At 41.2% G+C, this 22299-nt stretch overlaps 1 protein-coding gene across 1 annotated transcript in view; it reads left to right on the forward strand.

The window, feature by feature from the left end:
* ADAM22 (ADAM metallopeptidase domain 22) overlaps nucleotides 1–22299 on the forward strand; it is a gene marked incomplete at its 5' end in the record, with an annotated part of 198603 nt that overhangs the window by 61042 nt on the left and 115262 nt on the right. The window lies entirely within an intron of this gene.

Below are 22299 nucleotides of genomic sequence, written 5' to 3' on the forward strand. Positions count from 1 at the left end.
GGGGGGCTGAACCCCTTGTGTGGGGGCTGAACCCTGTGTTGGGGGGGCTGTAGCCCTTGTGTGGGGGACCAACCCCTTTTGTGGGGGCCATCGCCCTGTGGGAGGGCAGCAAAATATGAATTCGTGAAACCTGTATTTAGAGTTCACATTATTATGATAAGAGACTTGCTTTAACACTGTAGATATATCAATAAAACATTGTCCAACTGATCATTGTCTCTGTCTCACTCTCTCTCTTTCTTTGCAGTGGTCTCTTGTTTTACTTTTGGAGGAACATGGATTTGGGGGTATTTTACAGAGTGATTTGTGGATTTTTTTTATTAGGGACTTTCCAGTTTTCCAATAGGGAACAACAGAATTCCTACTAGGGAGGCCAGTGGCAGGACCCTGCCTGCTCAGAGCTGGTACCTTGGACCCATCTGGCTCTGGCTGACCTCCTGGCCAAATGGGGCCAGGAGGACATGCTTTGACAGTTCAAAGCAGGCTACCACACCTGGAACATAGTCTGGCCAATGGCTGCCCAGATGGCTGGGCAGGGGGCATGCATGGCAGTAGTGCCGCACAAAGGCCAACTCTGCGACCTCAGTCCACAGGCAGCTGGCCCAGAGGGGCAGATGCCTCTACTGGCTCTGCAGTCCCCATCCGAGTCTGGCAGGTGCGCAGCAGGTCACAGCCAGGCAGCAGCCCCCACTGCCAGACTACTGCAGTGGGTAGAGGGTGCAGGGAACTCTCAGGGCTGCTTTAGCAGTCCAGCTGGCACAAGGGGTAGTGTCCCCAGGTACCAATTGGCTGGGCCCCAGAAGCTCCTGAGAGCGAGTAGCCCTGAGCTACTTGCCAGGGTGGCTTTTTATACTGCTGGGGCCAGGACAGGGCAGCTTTTTATACTGCTGGGGACAGCACAGGTGCTGGCCCCGGACTCTAGCTCCCCCTGGTGGAAGATCCGGGAGGAGCCAGGCAGGGTTATTTTGTCCCTAGGGCACAATTTGCTCCACAACAAAGTGTATATCCGAGTACGTGCGCTGAGCCAAAAAGCCCCAGCTCAAATTTGCACTGCTTCTATTTGAGCTGCTGCAAGTGCACGTGTTTGCATGTGTGGACTGCCCTAGAACTCTTGGCTCAGAGATGATACTTTTTATTAGCCCAATTAAGAAATTGCAAAAAAATTATCTTTCTTTGCAAGCTTTTGGCCACATGCACCTTTTTTCAGGTTGAGGACAAATCCAAGATTATAAAAATCCTCTTGGGTAGAAAATAAAGTTTATTTTGCACAGGGGAATTTTGAGGCTGGGTGTTCCAGGTTAGACATTTATAGCCCAAGGAAGAAGCTGTCATCTCCCTGCAATGTTCCCTATTTATTTTAAAATATTTTAATGTTATTAATGTCTTTGGAGTTTGGTTTATATAAATTTTTATTTCAGCGTAGCACTAAATTCTTATAACTAATGTAAGACTTTTGGAAGGCTTTTTCTTGTTCTAAAAGCCACATTAGGCTCCCCTGTGCTTGACTGTCAGAAATGTCATACTACAGAACCACTGAATCCTCAGTTCTTTTATGCTTGTGCTACTATAAATAGCACAAGCATATTAGAGTGGCTTTTTTTAGAAACATAAATCATTTAGAAATATTGATGGAGATTCCAGAGATGTATAGTAATGAGATACTCTTGAGGAGTGAAGAGAATAATAAAATCTTCAAGGACTCCTATGCTTGTTGGTTTGGGGAAAAAAAAGGGTTCTAATGTGCCATTAGACATGATTAGCGTGATGTGATAGAAGAGGATTCAGTGAGCTACTGGTTTAAGTTCTGTCATTAAAATGAGGAAAAAGTAAAAATGGTTTATATATATGAATGAACTGCATCTAGAGGTACAAAGTATGTGGGAGCCCGAGGGCCCAAGGCCCTCCCTGGGAATAGGGCTGTCACCTGAAACGTGTAAAAACTTTTCATGTATCCATCATCTTAGCCCCTCCTCCCAGCAAAAATAAAAGTTGTCCTTTCTACACCTTTTCCACATCCTCCTTTCTACACCTTTAGAGGTGCATGTGTAATTTTATTACTGTTTGTGTTAGGTGAATGATTGTTTAATGAAAGACTACTATAGTGTTTTAGAATAAGGCAGGTATAAGCCTGCTAGGGAAAATGATCTCTAAGAGGAAAATTTAACCATCAGTTAGGAGCAATCTTGACTAAAGGCTCTCTGAGAGGAAAATACATAATATCACATAACTATAAAAATTACTTATAAAAGATAATAGGTTACTGGAACCCAGAAAAAATTAAGAGTCAAACCAAATCCTGTACTTGTTGGAGGTGCTTGTAGGTAGCATGTTTTAACTCTTTTCCTGTAAGACAAATTTGACAGTCATTAAAACACCTTGCAACATCATCACAATGTAATAATTTGATGACATTGGGGAGACTTTTTTTTAGTGTCTTGGAAGCTGAGCTTGCAGGAGTTGAGACAGTCCTAAATGAAATGGAACAGGTAATAACCTCTGAGTGAAAATGTATCATAGTGTGAAAACATGGATAAGATCCTCTTATATGTTGATCGGAAATACTGATTAACATCTTGGAGACTTAATCCACATGTAGGCAGTGGACAGATTATGCTTTTGTGGAGAGATTTATGTCTGTGAGAGAAGGGGACAGTCAAGGAAATGACTGTTGCAATACTTTATCATATGAAGGAAAGAGGATTCCAGTCTTTCCAAGGTTGTTGCAGAGGTGTAAACAAAAGGTGTTGTTTCACCTACAGCACTAGACATTGCTGGAAGGAACGTGATGGTGGCCATATAGATTATCAGTAGGGATAGGCATGGGGACAGGGTTGTAAAATAGGTAGCAGGGAAAGAGTAGTATATTTGGGGACATAAATTGCCATTGGCTTTGCCTTAGTCTGTCTCTCTTTGGTGCTTCTGCTAAAATGACATTTGGTGCTCCTGCTAGAATAATATTTGTGTGGCCATTTGTTTGCAAACTTAAGCCGCTGCTTAGACTACAGTCTGAAAAGTTACAGGTGTGGGCCAGTATAAAATATACTGCACAAATGTCTTAAAACAACTGTACATTAAGCATACTTGTAAACATGTTGGAAAAAGCAGTTTTGTGGGTTTTTTATATAAAAGATATCCTCTAAATTGAAGAATGTTATAAAAATCAGAGTTCTTCAAATGAGGCAAAGGGATTAATTCTAATTCCATATTACATTCAGTACATGCCAAGAATAAATGAATGGGATAAAGCAAATACTAAACACAATGGAGGAAAAAAAGATATTAGCAGTAATGTAAGACAAAAATAAAGGACTTGAAAAGAGGAATGGAAGCAAGAAAAAGCATGTAATATTATTTATTCATATTGATTTAACTATAGTATTTTTGAAGCACATCCCCCCTTAGCTACACTGAACCTGTGTATAGGTTCAGTTGCATCAGATCACCCAGCATAATTGTGTGAATAGGGGAACAGACTGTAAGATTGTGTGTGCATCCTTCTGTCCCCCAGTGAGACATAATTTATTGAAATGTATCTGTTTGGGATACTGGGTATTCTAGTACATTTGTTATATGAAAGTTGTTATGGGCATAAGCATATCTAACAACCCATATATTCTGATGACACAATTCAGTGCCCTGAGAGAACAGTCGATTAGGGGGCAGTCTTTTTATAATGCAAGTCATAATCTACACCTGGTTATCTCTGCATTTAAAATTGTCCCCAGACCTCCATCTGTGTCTGTTGGCAGCTTACTGGCATTGACCAACATGGAAATGTTTCAGTAATGTCAATTTGTCTAAATGGTATTTAGACAAAAACCTACTAGTTGACTTGTATGGTTTTCAACAAAAGAGTGCTTAGTCATTGCTAACAGGATCCATTCTCTATCAGCAAGGTGCCACTGAGAAGTCAGTATAGCAAAGCTGATCATAGATGTTAGGAGTTAAGGTGATCTGGAGTATGGGTAAAGGGATCCCCAGGAAGACCAGGAGGTCACGTGAGCCTTTGACCTTTGCAAATATTTTGACTGAAGTGTCTTTCTGACTGATGAGCAGCAGACAGTGATAATGCTTTTGCATGGACAATGGTGGTAGAAGAGCAGCCCTTTGAGTCCTTAATATGATATTTGGGTTGGCAAAGAGCTGCATGTAACCAGCCTAATGTGGGATACATAGGCCTACACAAGAGAGTGATGTTGTTGTCAGAAGTAGAGAACTAGAGAAGGTGTCAGAAGAGTGAGTATTACATCTCCAGCTAGTTTGCCAGGTAGATTGAACTGGTTCTCAGTTTTGGCAGTTTTATCAGATGGTCATAGTGAGTCATAGTGAAGCCTATCAAGAACTATACTTAGCGAGCCAGATATAGATTGTGTTTTAGTGAGCACTTATTAAAAGAGACATTCAGTTTTTGAGTCTCAGAGGTATGGCAGAGGTAGAAAATGCACAAAATTGTGCCAAAGCATTCTGCCATGAGTACCAGTTGCATCGGTTTGTAGATATAACTAATGGGTTACAATTTACAGTGTCCTCAAGATCAGAAAAGACACAAAACTGAGTGCTTGAACAAAGTCATGAGTACAGATGAACTTGCCCACTAAGTGAATCTTTGCTATACAAACTAAAAAAAACTGGCACTGGTGCAAAAGTTCTTAGGTAGGCTGTTGAGTTGGAGTTTTCTTCAACAGAATGTGACATGCATGTGGACCCTGGAATGGTGATCATGTGAAAAGTTACACAGCATAAGCAAATCAACTGGGGAGCATTTTAGACAGTTCTGCTAGCAAACCAGTGTACCATACTGTTTTAGAAAGGAGTCTTCAGCCTTTTTGACAGCTATTTTCACTATGAATTTTTAGTTTAAGAATTTGATTTCAGTTGCTGCTACTATGGTGAAAACCTGCTCACTCTACAATTAGAAGACTGTTCACTGTTGGTGACATGTTCCTGCTCATGTTTGAATCATAGCAGAACAGAGCTTCTTCACGTTTGTTTCCCTGCTCAAGACAGGATCACCCCTATCTAAACCATTCCAGACAAGTCATTGTCTAAAATGCACTTAAAAACTCCTGATGACTGAGATTCCATAACTTCTCTAGGTAATCTGTTTCCAGTATTTAACTACTCTCTTAGGGAGAAAGATTTTCTTAGTATCCATCCTAAATTTCCTTTGTTGCAGTTTAAGCCTATTTCTGCTTGTCCTGTCCTCTCTGGACACAGAGAACAATTTATTACTGTGCTCTTTATAACAACACATTTTATTTTTGAAGACTGCTCTCAAATCCCTCCCCCAGTCTAAATAATCCTAGTTCCTCCAACTTTCCTTGTCTGTCACGTTTTCTAGACTCCACTCATTTCTGTTGCTGTTTTCTAGATCGTTTTAAAGTGTCCAATCTTCCTTGAACTATAATACCCCAAACTGGGTAGATTAGTTTAAATGAGGCCCCGCCAGTGCTAAATAGAGTGGAATAGTCACTCACACTCCTGTTAATACAGCCCAGTATGGTGTTGGCTTTTTTTGCACCAGTATTACACTGTTTTCATATGCAGCTTGTGGTCCACTAAAACCTCTAGTTGCTTTTCTGCAGTAGTGCATCATAGCCAATTGTTTCCCAGTTTGTATTGGAGCTCTTGATTGTTTTCATCTAAGTGTAGTGCTTTGTACTTGTCCTTAATGAATTTAATCTATTTCAGACCATTTTCAATGCATTAAGGCCATTTCGGCTATTCCGATCCTCCAAGATGTCTGAAGGATCAAACATTTCAATACCTGGTAGCAAACACTGAGCAACGATATAAGATGATAATTGGCTGCATGGCATAGATATTTTCTGCAGTGGGTAGCATTTAGTAATTCTATCAGATGATTACCAATTCCTTGGTCTTCTTGTTCTGCCTCCTGGTGAAGCAGCAGTGTCTATTTTACATTCAGACAGGGCATTTACGCTGGGTAGAAGCTGCAGGGGATGGACCTTCATACAGTTTTGAGTACAGCATCATAAAATGGGCTGTGAGTCTTTTTAATAGGGATATAACAAAGAGAGAGAGCCATGATTCTAGATTTTCAGTGTAGGCATTCCTATTTACCTTAGTAGAATTCATTCTGGGCTTTGAGGCGTTCTTAATCAACAGAAGTTGGACACCAGGATGGACTAATAGCACTTGATGATGACTATGGAAATATAATAAGGCTTGCACTTGAAGCTAACAAGAGATGAGCTTCACCTGAGGTGATGCAACAAGTATTAGGAGAAAAATCACATGACCATCCAGCTGACCAAATGTACTGTGTTGCTTGAAGTCCTGGATAAGCACCAGATCAATACATAAGGCCCAAGCTACAAGAATCGCCTTCTAGCTTTGATTCACCTTCTCTCAGGTTCATGTGGGGAATGGTGAAGTTGTCAGCATATACTACGCAGGCAAGGTTCTTTGAGGAGATGTGATATCTTTTATTAGACCAACTGAGTATTTGGAAAAAAGTTCTTAGCAAGCTTTTGGGCACAGTCACCTTCCTTCAGGCACAGGGAGTCTGCTGTTCTGAGACTTGAAGAAATGAGAGAAGCTAGAAGTGTGGCAGGATGTCAAACCCAGTCAGCATACACCTGCGCAATGCAAATGCACAGGCCAGAGAACTGGGATTTGAAGTGTTTTCTTTTGGTTCCATTGGGTTGGAGGGTCATTGATTTCTGTAGTGGAAGGGCTGTTTGGGCCAGGCACAAATGGGAGGCTCAGTGGAAATGCTGAGATAAAACCTCCCAAATCAAGATTGATGACTGTAGTCTAAGGAGTTGTGGTTACCTTCTGTATTCCATGGTTAAATAATTAGTGTTGTTTTGGTTTCTAGTTACTTTGGATTCTGTGGTTAAGCAATTGCTGTCATCCTTGTTCACTCATTCAATTTTAAGATCAGCTGTAGCCTTTATTTCTTATTTTTTCTAACTTCTATGTACTATTATTACGTCTGGAGTGAACATTCTGTTGGGTCTTATTGCTCCCCTGTGATGTGGATTGCTCCTTCAATGGACACATTTTGCATTGTCGCATATTAACCTTGGCTATCAGCTTCTAGCAAAAAAACTTTCTATGCTACTAAGACTAAAGCCCTTCCTGAAGGCAAAAACTAATATTACAGCAAGTGCACTTCATTTCAGTTTGCTTGGTGAATGTGCTTTCCTCCCTTTTTGTCCAGTATCATAGACATTCTACACTATGTGAAGATATTTTTGTACAGAAACTTTTCACTACATGAATAATTTCTCTAAAACCTTCACTTTTAATAGTTTCTTACTAAAATCTCATGCAGTGTCCCCTCAAAGTTCATATGTATGGTTTCTTTTAAATTTGTTTTAAGAATGTGTCATTTTTACATCAAAATTTCCAAGGAAAATGTCTTTCTTCTATGGTATATAAGTCTTTTGGACATAAATCTAAATACAGTTATTCTTGTAAGACCATTTGTCTTATTTCACCTCTGAAAGACTTCAAATACCAGTATTTTCACAGTCAGTAAATATATTATATTAACATTAATAAGGATAAATGTCTGCACAAGTTGAAGGATTGTATTTTTTTCTATTCTTGTAGGTTAATGTATAGGATTTTTTAAACAAATGCTCTATACCCAAGAATATACATTTTGATTTTTAGCTTTGACCTCCTAGTGACTATTGAGAGGATCTAGCATGCTGTAAATGTTATATTTGGTAATGCCACCCGTTGTTAAGATTTTCTAGTGTTTTCCCTTATAAGACCTTGGCTTTCAGTTGTTTATTGCTTTAACTTATTGCTTTTGAGCTCAAATTTTCCATACCAGGTGCCTGCTTAGGCTGCATTTATATATATTCAGCTAAAATAGTCCAGCTGTTTCCAAGAACAAGATTAAGGAGAAATGTATGTCTCCCCTCATGTTATAAAATGTCTTATTGTTTTGTCATTGAGAGAATTAGGACTTCTCTGCCTTGGACCAGAAACCTAAGATTTGGCAGAACAGTTGCTGTAAGTGTCAGGCATGTGAGTACGGTTATCCCTGTGAAAATTTGGCTAAAATATAAGCTTTCTGGAAATCTCAGCAGAGAACCTACTCAGCAGAAAAATGTTTAAGTTTGACACCAATATTCTCTGAAGATTTAATCTGCATCATGTATGTCCCATTCACTAAAAACTGACTGGATTGCTCCTGTTCCACCCCCCAGAGCAAATGAGCATGTTTTGTCTCAGGGCTTATCTATGTCCTGAGGTAAGAATGGAGAGCCCTTATCTCTTTTATGTTCTCTATGTTCATACTGCTGCTCTTCAAGCAACATGGGAAAAAAGGAGGTAGCCACACTGGAATGCAGAGTGGTGAGAAATGGGAAGGGATTGCAAAGTGGCAGTAGGAGAATAAGGAGATGGGGGCAGAGAAGGCCAAAGAAGCCAGAAACTAGGAGGCTAGAAAGGGTGGCAGGGAGGGAGGCAGGTCTTGTGGCGACCTAAAGTGGGGGCAGCTAATGTGTGGCACACATGACAGAAGTGGCATGGGCTGTCTCTGTGTGTTCTATGTGGCAGATTGGGGAAGGGACAAATTAGCAAGTTAGTCTGACATGTTGCCAAAAAGGTTGGCTTCCACTGGTCTAGTGTGCTAGAGTGCTATAGAATAAGAGAGAAGGGGAAGGAGTAGGAGGGAAATGGGAGATGGATCTGAGTGGCAGTGTAATCCACTTCCTTGTACACTATTGGCTTTAATAGCACTGATTACAACAGTCATGATCACCAGTGTGGACTCCTTAAGAAGGCCTCATGGCAGAAGTATCTCTATCTACTATACGAGCTTAATATGCCCCCCCCCCCAGTATATATTCATAGACATTAAGGCAGGAAGGGACCTTGAAGATCATCAAGTCCAGCCCCCTGCCCCAGGGGTAGGAAGTCAGCTAGAGTCAAAGGATCCCAGCAAGATAAACATCCACACTTTTCTTGAAAGAGTCCAGAGTAGGTGCCTGCATTACCTCTGGAGGGAATCTATTTCAGGCCTTGGGGGCTGAGACAGCAAAGAAGTTTTTCCTTATGTCCAGCCTAAAATGGTCATGGAGAAGTTTATGACCATTGGTCCTTGTTATCCCTTGTGGCACTCTGGCAAACAGAGGTCTTTCATTACAAAAGCATGTTGGTTTTTTTTACCAGTAGAATGGACAGTTCTCATGGGAGTGAAGGCTGAGAAGTGATGAGGCTGCTTTCTGTAGCACCCCGTCTCATTTGTTTTGTAAATTGGACAGCATGGCAGGAGGTTTCAGAATCAGAATGATCTCATGGTTAGGGCAGCTGAATGCTGTGCTAGAGAACAGGACTCTGTACCTGTGTCTGCGATAGAATTCCCCTATGATGATGAGCAGGTCACATAAAGCAAAATGCCTCACAGTTGCTATCAGTGTTTGTCATTAACTGAATACTCAGGGTGAGTGAAAAACATCTTAGACCACATTTTCAGAAGTTCTGAGCACTCTCAGCTCTTATTGAAACCAGTGGAACGTGGCCGTTGAACTTTTGGGCTAGGGACAGAAATTACACGTTAATTGGTATAAGTGATCAAAACCTGGTTCAAGTCTGTAACCCGACAGAAGTTCAGTGTACATAAGCTGCTTTCAAAATGGCTGAAACTGGTATAAGTCTGAATGGATATAGTATCATACTTAACTGATTTAGATAAAATGGGTTTACAGAACTTCTGTCCCAGACCCCTCCAGATTCAAGTTAATTCTCAGTCCCCCAGCATCCCAGGATGCTTTGCATTCCCCCCACAAGTCTTCCCCTTCACAGGGTGGGTGGGCTAGCCTTGGCCCAAGCTGTCTCCTCCAGTGAGCAGGCTGGTGTGCCCCTCAGCTTCTGGCCTGGGCCATTGCAGGCATGTGGCTGCATTTCCAGAATCAGAAGTGAATGTCTATTTACTTGCTTATCAGTTTAATATATGCAGTTTAGACTAACCTGCTAAGATTGAATCAATTCAGCCTTGGGCTTTTTGACTGTCTGTATTTAGCCTTTAAGTATGATATAGTGATATCACTGGACACCTGTGTTACACAGGTACATTTTAAATGTTTATGAAATACTCAGATGCTATTTTGAAGGCCTCATAGAAGTGCCCAGGAAATTAATATGTCTGCTGGATTAGTATGATGTGCAATAAGGTCAGGGGCTACACATCAAGTGGAGAAGATAAAAAGCACATTGAATGGAGAGGATAAAAAGAAGTATTGAATAACTACCCCTCCATTGAATGATGCATGGGTTCTATGATGAATATAGACTGTGATCATGGAATTAAAGTTTGTGCCATAATGTGCACCCATGAGAAGAAAATATTAAGGCTGCACAGAAAATTTGAAATGTAGTATTTCCAAACTTTTGAGTGCTTAACTTTGCAGTCTTAACTATCTCTTAGCCAAAGGGTTTTTGGATGCAATTTCATATACCGAGTTCAATATAGTACCTGACTGAATTGTGTTTGATTCTTGAAAACAGAGACAATCCCAGCATGGTGCGGGATCTGGGGCAAATCAGCTTGCGCAGGGCCCCCCTCCTCGTTCTAGAGCACACATACACTGGAGAGTGAAAGCCCTGACACACTGGACATGGTGGGAGGGGTGACAGCCAGAACTTCCAGCCAGAACAGGCAAAGATACGTCCAACCCACCGGGCCAGAGAGCGGGCTACAATTCAAACATGGCAGTCACGGCCTGTCCACCTGGCTCTGCAGAGCCCCCCGAGGTGCGGGGCCCGGGGCGGTTGCCCTGATTTGCCCCTCTTATGGACAGCCCTGCATGAGAAGGCAGACTGGCACTGGATAGAAATGTAGTACTGGAGGTGATGTGGTTGATAAATATAGAGTAGTTTCAGTAATGACAATTCAGGTTTACCAATGAAATAAGTTTGAATCAATAAGACCTTCCATATTACAAAATCACAACCTGAAAACAATCTGTGCCATTACAAGAGGAATCATGTTAAAGGCTAGCATTGAATTGCATCACTAAAGGAACATACAGGACTTGATTAGCCTCTACCTATGTGCTTGTTTCCTACCAGGTAGGAGGAAAGGCACCATTTTCTCAATACCAAAATTAACTATGTTATTCAGACTTTAAAGGAAAAAAGGTCAAGATTGACGCACAGAGAAAATGCCATTGAGAAAGCTCTTTGCTTTGTAGTAGTAATGCAAGCACAGCCTAAAAATATCTGTTTTAATAGGCTTCCCTTAGTATTGCTGTAAAAAAAATAAAAATTAATTAGATATAGGTCTGTAAATTATTCATAGGCAAAACCAGTGTGAAGCTTTATTGACAATTGTGCTGTCTTTGCTCCTGTACGGCAAACTAAGGGAAAGGGAATAAGATAGTATCTTAATCAGACTATTTTCAACTTCTTTGTCATGGGATCAAAAAGGTTAGATGATAAAAATCCTTTTTCATCCCTGTTCTAATAAAGTTTGTTAACTACAACCATCTTAAGCGCTTATCTTGGACAGTATCTAAGTAAGTCTATAGTGTAGTTTCATAGTATCTCCAATAGTAATGCTTCCTGGGCTAAGTTTAGAAAGTTAAAAAGCTGAAGGCTGAATTGATTCCATCTTTGCAGATTTCTCTAAACTGCCTAAATTGAACCAATAAGCAAGTAAACTGATGTTTGCTTTTCAAACTGGAAAACAGCCAGACCACTACAGTGGTCCATACTAGTAGCTGGGGGTGATACACCACACCACCCAGTCTGCTGGCCACTGAAGAGAGCCGGGAGCCAGGTGATTCCCCCACCCATGCCCCTCCTCAGCTGCCAGCTGGCTGAGGAAGGGGCATAGGGGGAACTCCCTCTGTACCAGACCCCCAGTCAGGCTCGCCCCAAGAAGGGTGGAAGGGGAGGGGGGGGAAGCCCCCAACAGGGCATTTTTCCCTCTCTCCCCCTCTGTGCTGAGAGCCAAGAGTTAGGGCAATCACCCAGCCACACCCCCTCCTCGGCCAGCGGGCCAGCTAAGAAGTTGGGGGGAAAAACTCTCATCTTCCCACCCAGCTCTGGACCCCAGCCATAGTTTGCCTGGCCTAGGAGAAAAGCCCGCAGCTTTACTCCTCTCGCCTGACCCAGGAGCTGGGAGCCAGGCAGGTCACCTGGCCATGCCTCCTTCTTGGCTGGCAGGTTGGCTGAGGGGGGAATGTGGGGGCAAAATGCCCCCCCTGCCTGGCTCTGCATCCCCTGGCTCCCTGCTCAGCTCTCCCTGCCCGAGCCAGGAGCTGGCTGGGAGGAGGAATCGGCCCTACTCCTGGCTGCGGAGATAGAAAAGCCCCCACTGACAGCTGGGAGCAGGGCCAGCCCTGCTCTGGAGCAGAGAGCACAACACAGGGCTGCATAGCATCCTGGGATGTGGAGGACTGTGAGTTAACTTGAATTAGGAGAGGATCTGGGGCAAAAGTTCCATAAATGGGTTTGACCTAAATCAGTTAAGTCTGATACTACATCCATCCAGGTTTATCTTAAACCAGTTTCTGCCATTTTGAAAGTGGTTTAAGTGTACTGAACTTCTATTCTGTTCCGGATTTAAACCAGTTCCCGATCACTTCAACTGGTTTATGTGTAACTTCTTTCCCTAGCCCTGTTGGTTACTGCAAAATATCTTTGCCTGAGACGGTACAGGTTCAAAATGATATTAATGTCTGATTATGATCCTAAAGAGAAAGATGAAATTATATTCCCTGTAACATCCATGAAATGAATTAAACATTGTTCTGGATTTGTGCACCTTTCAGCATTGATTCCACAAAGAGTTTTTCCCTTAAGAGGAAAGTCAAAATTGTTAATGACACTTATAGCGGCTTTGAAAGCATTATTCTTGTTATATGGAGTTGAAAACTATTCTTAGACTTCATGAAAGAAAATTGTTGAGAGTAAAATACTATGGTCTTTAATGTCGATAAATTATTAGATATCTTTTTTCTCTACCCTTACTACATAAAGTATTAAATCTTCCCATGCCTTTTATTGGAAACTAAGAGCTGTAAGTATTCTAGATTATGTGCTATTTTTTTAGTGTTTGCCACAAAATTGCCCATATGCTTATGGAGACAAGATCACCCTAACTAGTCAGAACACAGGATGGACAACAAAGCCTTTTGTGTAGTAAGTACAAATTGATAGGAGCATGGATTGAACCCAAGTTGATAATCAGATTTTGATCCAGTACTGATATGTCAGGTTTGTACTACACCTGGGTACAAGCAACAGGTAGACTGGGACAAGCTGCCTTTTACTGAACACTGGAAGGGGTACTATACAAGTTTTTTTAATGCCTTTTCTGTTTTGTCTCTCCTATTTCAAATCTGTAATAGGTGCTAAATCCATGATGAAGGTAAATGAGAGCCAATGTACCTTAAGTATGCTTACATACCTTCTTGTCAAGAAACTAACCTATGCCAGGATTCTAAACCTTGGATGTATGTAGACAGAACTGCTATATCATGTTGATGGTTGGGAACCTGTTAGCTCCCACTAGGATATAAAGAGAAAGAAATGTATTTTTAGATGACAGAAAATTAAAGCGTAAAAATACAAGAGGTCCTGGAGAAGAAATCCTACCCACGTACTCGTGCATTAATGAAGCTTAGGGTGAATTTCATACCACTGTACTGTTGTTGATTCAACTATGTTGAGTTTGGATACTAGCTTAAGGTGTCTATATATGATCTGCTGAGAACTCACGTCATTCATGCAACCCTAATTTTCTTGAGTAACTGTTGTTTAATACCCAAATGGAAGAAGGAGCACATAGAATTACCTTCTTTTTCCCTTCTAGCAATACACTCCTTCTGTTAGTGGCATAAGCAGAAAGAAACAAGACTAGAGCATTTGTAAAGTGAAGAGGAACTCCACATTGTAAAGATAAGAATATACATATAATTTTCAAACTGTCTTCTCATTCTTGTTAGAATAGCTAATGTAGATCTCTCAAAATGGCTCTTCAGACCACTCGTGCTACCCATATGGTCCATCCCTGCACATCTTACTACTGTTTTGGAAGGGGAGGAAGGATCCTTCTTTCAGGTTAATATCCCCTACATATCCATTTGGCTGAATTAATGAATGCATCCATTAATTTAACTACAAAACTGGAGGCGTTCAAAAGAGGTTGGATTGGTACTGGTCACGGATGATCTAGGAGTAGCTATGCCTATATTCTACTATGGATATTCCCCATGCTTCTGGGTGTTGCTGGTTGCCCCATGAAGCCAGGTAGGAAGTTCCACCCCCCTGTCTCCTGCTTCCTTAGAAGTATTGGGTGTTGGCTGCAGCCAAGGCTGGGGATTTTGACTAGCGTGGGCTGGTACCTGTAGAGGTTCCTGGGAAGTGAGTATTGCCCCTCTGCTCAGGGTCAGACCAGTCACCATATTTAGAGACAGGAAAAAATGTTATCCTATGGTCAGCCTGGTAGAGACTGGGAAGGAGGTTTTCCTTCCTCTGTAGCAGAGCCCTCTTCCTTTTAACCATCTCTCAAGTGTATTTTTAAAACCTGTTAGCAGCAGGATGTTGGGTACTATGTTTCCCCTGCTTTAATTCTGACAGGTTAGGGTGCTATCTTGTGGGTGTGTCAGGGCTGACTGTGTAGTTTTGCTAATAGGTTAAACAATGGATTTGTATAGCATGGTTTGGATAGGGATGATTCTGTGACTGGTAGAGGTTTGGACAAGATGACTTCTGGGAATCCCTTCCAGCCCTACTTTTTTATGACCTTAGGATTCTAGTGTGAAGTGAAAATCAAAAAAATGGTTGTTACCTAGATTACAGATGTGTTGGTAGGTTGGTCACCAATAAAAAATGCAGGAGACAGGCCTAGCACCCAGTCTTATATTGTTCACAGCCAAAGTATAAAACACATCCTTATCTCCATGCCTATGTGGCTGCTTGTTACAGTGACGCACACGTTCTTACCTGAACACGAACTGTGGGAGGACTGATGCAAGGCAGATCAAATTGCCCTGGAAAAAGGGTTTTTTGAATACTAATTTTATCCTCTCAATTTCTCTTTGATCAAGTCCACATATCCATATACTTTACTAAAAATATCTTCTCACTAACTGATTTTGACTTACTCTATTTTACTTGGACCATATGATCAGTCTGAACCAATTTTCCAGTGATCTTGGGAGAGGTCAATAAGCTAAAATGTGACTTTGTGAAACTGAAGGGAAGCCTTCATATTGTTTCCTTACTGGCTGCAGTGCTTCCTCATCACTTTCCTTTCTTTACTGCATGGTCACACACTAACAAAGCTACCTCCCTTTACATTTATTTGTAAAGTTGTTAATAGCTTGGTTAAAGGAAACCTAGCATGAGCATTGAGTTACAATGTAGATATATATGGCACAGTTATATGATTAGTAATTATTATTAATGTAACTAAGGCTAGAACATGGACCTATATATTTCATACACAGTTTTGGTGGTTTACCAAAAGTCTGTTAATAAATAAACCTTAGATTATGGCCTTTTAGCAAGCTGCTTCCTACTGAGCTTTTGTTGCTTAGCCTGAATTGCAGATTTTACCATATCCTGTGTAACAAGCAAAGGTTGTGCTGGGTCTATAAGATAGATTTGAGGCCTTCTGTCTTAGCCACACTCTTGCAGCTTTGCCTAGGATTTTAAAAATGATAGTCAAGGCTGGCAACAGGGTATAGGTGAAATGAAAACTTTACAGATATAATTTAATAAAACTGCTCTACTTATTGGAGTTTGGAATGTGCTGAGTCTCCTTCAGTAGCCATGAGGGTCAGGTAGTAAGATAAAGAAAGGAAGACTGAGCTGATGTTTTACAGAGTGGGCAGGAGGGTAAGAAATTAGGAAATCTCCAGCCAACCAGACACAGGCAACTGGTAGCAGGGGTGTGGGGGGTGCACGTACCTCTTCCCCCACCTCCCAAGATTGGCCCTGACTCAGCGCTGCTCAGGATGGGGCAGTTTTTAGGAGTATAGGAGTGGACATAGGGCTTTTGACCCGCCCCTGGGGCTGCCCACAAATTGTGCCTCCCCAGATTCAGGAGGCACCAGTCACCCTTTCAACCAGAGGTACAGATTTGCCTGTCAGATGGCTCATCAGAAACAGTCTTTTCTGCAATCACTTTTTTTTTTATTGGCTTCTGGCTAATAATGAAACTAAGCTGAAACAAAAACTCAGTAACTGAACACCATTTCTGTGCTCTAACTGGCTGGGAAAATTCCTGATTATTTCTACCCTATAATCTTCTTCTCATGACACTGAAACTGCTTTTTTATAATGATATTTATTATTAGAAACAACCCCCTTTGTTACTCCTTATTTTACTTGAATTCAGAATTCTTTCTTGGTTAACTGGTAGAAATAGTTGTCGTCACAGCCATCCTATTTCACTTATTCAGATGTTTACTTTATCCACGGCTCCATTAACAGGCAGGATTGTATTTCTTCTAGTAGAACTCTGTTTGGTGTTCCCTAGGGTTCACTCCTTGATCCTGCCTTCTTTAGCTTAGGTTATCATCATTGTAAAACTGATTTGGAAGTCTGTATCTCCATTCTTTTTTATTTTTCATTCTTTCCTTCAGGATTTGTAACTTTCTGCAACTAACCCTAAGTTTACTTTATAATAATTTGGTAGGAATAGCTCTTAAACAAAAGTCTGCCATATTCCTTTTAGGAAAGCTTATCATCTTCTACCTTATATGATCCTCTTGTCAGCAGCCATGCATGACTTGAAAGCGAACCTTCAAAATATCTTTTAAAAATTTCATGTATATGTAATTCAGGACTGTGAAAAATGGATGTACCTTTAAGAAAGAGTGGGGACTGCAGAAAAAATGATGACAGGGATGACGAAACATAAAAAATAATGTCAAGCTGCAGTGGGAAAGGTTCTGGTATCAGATAGAGATTTTCAATTATTATTCTTATTAGTAACATGCCTCAGTAACATTGACAAATAACGTGGACACAGCTTCATTGTTGTATTGTGATTCTGAAATCTGTTTTTCCTCTCAACATTTTGTAGGTTTGATATTTGTGTTATTTTCTCTAACAGAACATTTTCTGTGCTCCTTTCTCATCTGGAAAGTCTTAATGGTACCTTTTATAGTAATCCTGAACTTCAGGTCCTGAGACTTCAGTCTGTCTAAACTCAAGTGGCAACGTTCTCTTCCTCACTCTGGAAGAGGGAACATATCACTTCCAACCTCTGAAATACTCCCAATCTTCTTGCCCTTTCCAGAATCAAATACAAATCTTTCTTTAAGCTCTTTCTAGCTTAATTGCTTAAAAAAAAATCTGTTTTCAAAGTTTTTGAATAAAGGCAACCCCCGGTTAGCGCTCTTAATTGGTTCCTGAAAAACCGAGCGTTAAGTGAAATCAAAAGTATTTGATGATCTAAGATGGTGACCACAAGTGTTTTTAATGACCCAAGATAGTGACCACGAGTGTTATAATGATACTTGCTGAGCACTAAGTGGAATCAGGTATCAATTTAAAATGAGCGTTATAGCAAAACAGCGCTAAGTGAAACAGGGTTAAGTGAGGATTGCCTGTACCAACATATTCATCTCTCCACAATAGATTTTCTTCCCTTGAACTCCCCAGAACATTTTTTTTTATTGGACACCCTGCCACCTCTATTTTTAAGTCCTATTTAGAATACTCAGTAAACTCTTATTCCTTAAAACACAATATAGAAAAATATCTGCGTACTTGCTTAAGTCCCTTCCTGTTCAAGACAGCACTTAAGCACATGCCTAAATACTGTCCTACATAAGAATGATTTCCTGTACTCTCTTTGGCCAGGTAGAGACATAACACTCTTAACAGAACAAACGTTTGACATACACAAATTTGTTCAAAAATGGTGGAACCCAATCTGATTGTGCCCACCCCAGGGCAAAGGTGTGTTCTGTTCACTACTACACTACACTGCACACTCTAAACTACACTGCTTACGGAAAACAGCGTAACTTAGATCTATTTCACCTTGGGCTTTTTAAATGTCTGTACCTAGCCTTGTGTTTTGTAACAGACAGAATAATGCTAGGAGATTTATTGATGAAAACAGAGCCAGTCTAACAATTCCGTTTATGTATATTTTTTTAAAAAAATATTCCTCTTTCCATCACTGTAACTTTTATAGTTACAAAAATTCCAAAAGCACAATTGTTGGTATCATCATTGTTTTCTCACTGTCAGTCAGAGTTCACATGTGTTTCTGATGAAACACTTCTTTAGAATTCACTGTAAGTTGTTGTGGAGTTTTTTTGCTGACTCCTTTTCAAGGAGCTACATTTGTGTTTTTGAAAGTATTGCACCATTGCATGTTCAATTTGTGTCCATAGGCATTTTATAATTATGACTTGCTATGAAGTTAGCATTTAGATGGATTTTTTCCCCCTGCTGACTGTTGTTTGGTTTTTGATGCAGGATTGCACTCTGTTTCTAGTGTAATACTAAATTATAGAGAAAGGATCACATGATTTATTCCTGTTGCAGTACAGATTGTGTTATTGTCAAATGCTCACTTTGTTGCTTAGGCCGCTAATTTAATTTGCATTGGTTAAAAATTTCATCATTGGTTTTTAGAAGTAACCACTTGATTTTAGCAAAACTTTTTATGTCACTTATTGCAGATAGAAGTGGCTTTTACTTTCGGCATTATGTGATTTATTTCTTTAAGGAAAAAGTACATGCTAATGTTACAGGCTCCAAGACTGGCATTTATTTGCAATGGAACTACTGACATAATAGAACTGCATATATTTATTTTTGTGATATTTTGAATATCCTGTGTCATAATTAATAATAAAGATATAATAACTGCGAGGAATTATGTTTATAAACATGACATTCCTATAAGTAATAAAAGGATGTGTTACATTGGTATAGTTAGGGGGGCTGCGGCTCAGGTTGATTTTTTTTTTCATGACGGTCAGCACCCTAATAAATCACATCAGCTTACAAATAATAATATGGTCACCCACTGACTAGCCATCTCCACTCACTTCTACAGAATTAAATCATTCACTGCCTTAAATTTAGGACACCGTTTGTTTTCTGTATGTTTTGTCTTCTTGTACACACTAAGGCCAGGGTTTGAATTACAGCGGAGCTTGTGAGGAGTGAGCCACCCCATAAGAGATGAGAGCCCCCCTGTAAGATTTTAAAATCATAACTTGTGTCTCCCCTATTTCATTAGGGGATTGTGATGGGCAGTCCAATTTTTTTTGCAGATGCCCCCTCCCCCACCACAAGAGTCAATGTAATTTGAACCCTGCCTAAGGCTGCTTACAGATGTTAAAAGAAAAACCAAAAAATAGTGCTTTACTTTAAACTTGGCATGCTCCCACACCAAGTCCAGTGTGTTCCCAGAAGAGGCAGTGTGTTAGTTCAACTCAGCTTCGCAGCATCTGTATAAATTGGGTGTTCAGTGGGGCATTTTGGTACTTTTATCTAGTAGCTAATTCAGTCAACTTTAGATAAAAGCATCAAAATGCCCCACTGAAGCTCCCGATCTATACAAATGCTGCAGAGCTAGGTTAAACTAGTGTGCTGCTTTTTTCAGTAAAGTGTGGGTTTTGGTTTTTCATTTTTTTTAGCCTCTATAAGCCAGCCTATAAGCTTCATAGTTAAAAGAGTTCACTTCCTTCCGAATCTTGTGGACTACAGAACTCTATGTGGCTCTCAGTTATGGTTGTGCCACCTTACTTTAATGGAATTATACAGGAATAACTCAGGTTGGACCTGATGGTATAAGTAATAAACAACTAATAAACTACTAATAAACAAAATAGATATCAAATGCTGAGAAATATCACCTTGGATAAAACATCTATTAAAGGAGACTGTTTCTGTCAAAAGTTTTAAACTGTGGAAGGACATAGAAAATACCATATGGGCCTTTTGGGGTTTCTATAAGTGACTGACTTACATATTTATGCATGCATAAAATGATGGCAAGGTGGCAGAGGGCTATGATCAAAACCCAAAAAGCCTGTAGAGATGGCACCCCCATGGGGTGACCACAGTGCTGAGTTATGTCCTTTAGATGAAATAGTTCTTCTTCCTCACTGGTGTTTGTCTCTCTGATACATATGTAGACAGCAATTCTACACTCTCTCAGTCTAAATAAGTTGGGTTCGCTTCACTCTTCTCTTGTAAGAGAGGCTGTCCGTATCTTTGATCCTCTTTATACTCCCATACCAGGTTCAGTTTTCCTATCCTCAATATGCCAGAATTGCACGTGGTATTCCAGATGAGGTCTTCCTGGAACTTTATACAGTGGTATGAATACTCCTTTAGCTTTCTTGGGAACGTCATGGCTTTACCTTCAAAATAAAATTAAAAAACTAGATCAGTTCTGAACATGATCTGAAACCTAAAGGGAACTCTGTAGTTCAGAATGGGAGTACTGCTTGATTTTTGGCTCCTTCTTACATCTTGGGTCTTAAGGAGCAGGAGCAGGGCCAAGTAGGATTATTTTTAAGCATCTAAATTCCATCTAAATACTGGTAACGGGCCTGGATCTGGCGCATACTTTTTTGGTATATCAGATCATCTTTAATCTTGACCCCAAACTCACTGCATAGAGGCTCTACTATTTCTCTTTTTGTTCCCTTTTAATTTGTGTGGCTAAAGAATCTTTTGTTCCTTGTTTTGCAAACTTCACTTATTTTGACTTTTGGCAAATCTCACTTTATCCCTATACTTTCTGACCTCTTAAGTGCATTTTTTTTTGCTGATCCGCTCCTTTTTCTGTTTGGTGTTTTCCATCCTCTGTTTGCCGTGATTTTATGTTTGTTTCTTAATCATCTCAGCCTTGTGCAATATGGATGCAATCTTACATAAAAACATAATCTTGCCCCATGATGTTGATAGCAAAATTCCTGTTAACTTTTCTGAGTTGGTTTAATTCTTGAAGTTTTGTTTAACAAAGTCCCTTCTGATATTTGGCTAAAAAATGCACCCCAAAGCCTCAGAACATAAATAAATGCCTTTGTTATATATTCATCCATAAATGCACTATAAGAGGCCAAGAGTGACACACTCTGTTACCTCTTGGACACAGTGAGACAGAAATTTTTAATTTCAGGGGTACTTCTACAAGGTGGTAATATAGACACAGTCTACTATGTATACAGTCCCTAGTGCAATAAAGGCTTTACTAGGAGTGCACTTATAGAGATTTTGGGAGCCGATACCATTAGCTGATTTTTAAGGTGGCATATTGGCTGATAATGATCCATTATCTGATACAGCTGTGTCCAGCTGATAAGTATGTTGTAGCAGAAAGGGATGGGGAAGGGAAGGGGCATGGGGGGTGCAGATCAGTGCCCCTGGTGGTGAGGGAGGGAGTGAGACTGGGGCAGAGGCAGACTGCCCAGCTGGGGTGGGGCAGGGCGGGGTGTGGGACAGAGCCATGGCTTGTCCAGTGGGGACTCTGCATGCACCCTGGGAGGGCATGAGGGGGTGCATGTGCCCCCTGGATCTGCCTGAGGTGGGGCGGGCTGCAGCTGCAGGCTGGAATCAAGACTGCGCTGGGCTCTTCTTGGTGGGGGCTGGGCTTAGGTCAGGCAGCAGCAGCATTGGGAGGGAGCTGTGGGGGTGGGCTGCAACCACCCCAAATTTTACCACAGCCCTCCCCAAAGCCCCCTCCCAGTGCTGCCATCACCTGCCCGGTGCAACCTCCGGCTCAAACCCTGCTTCCACCCATGCACCGGGAAGAGCCAGGGCTCTGCTAGGCAGGCAGCAGCAGCGCTGGGAGGGAGGTTGGGGGGACTGCGGTGCTCCCCGCTTTAGCCTCCTGCCAGTGCTGCTGCCGCTTGCAGCTGCAGCCCGCCTGCCCCACCCCACACAGATTCAGGGGGCATAGGCCCCCCCCCACTGCACCCAGCTTGGCAGCCCTTGCCCCAGCCCCTGTCCCACTTCCTCCCACAACGCGGGGGACATTAATTTGCCCACTCACACCCCTTCCCTCGCTCTCCCCTTCAATCACAATGAACTTAACAGCTGCACACAGCTTTCCAAGCTGCCGGGCTGTGCTCCTCGCTGCCTGTGTCCTGTGCTGTGGCTGCATGCATGCACGCACATTTATTGGACAAATTATCGGCCACATCTGGCCAATTCCTGATACACACAGTCTTCTTTATATCGGTGCCGATCTGATATCGGACCGATGTATTGGTGGACCTCTAGGCTTTACCTATCCTGTTAGTTTGAGTTCACTTTTCCAGTGCATGTAAGTATTATGATTTTGTTTTCTTGTTACTATAATATTGCCCTTTTAGG

This window comes from Crocodylus porosus, unplaced genomic scaffold, assembly GCF_001723895.1.
Source record: "Crocodylus porosus isolate Cpor-Errol unplaced genomic scaffold, CroPor_comp1, whole genome shotgun sequence".
Lineage (NCBI taxonomy): Eukaryota > Metazoa > Chordata > Crocodylia > Crocodylidae > Crocodylus > Crocodylus porosus.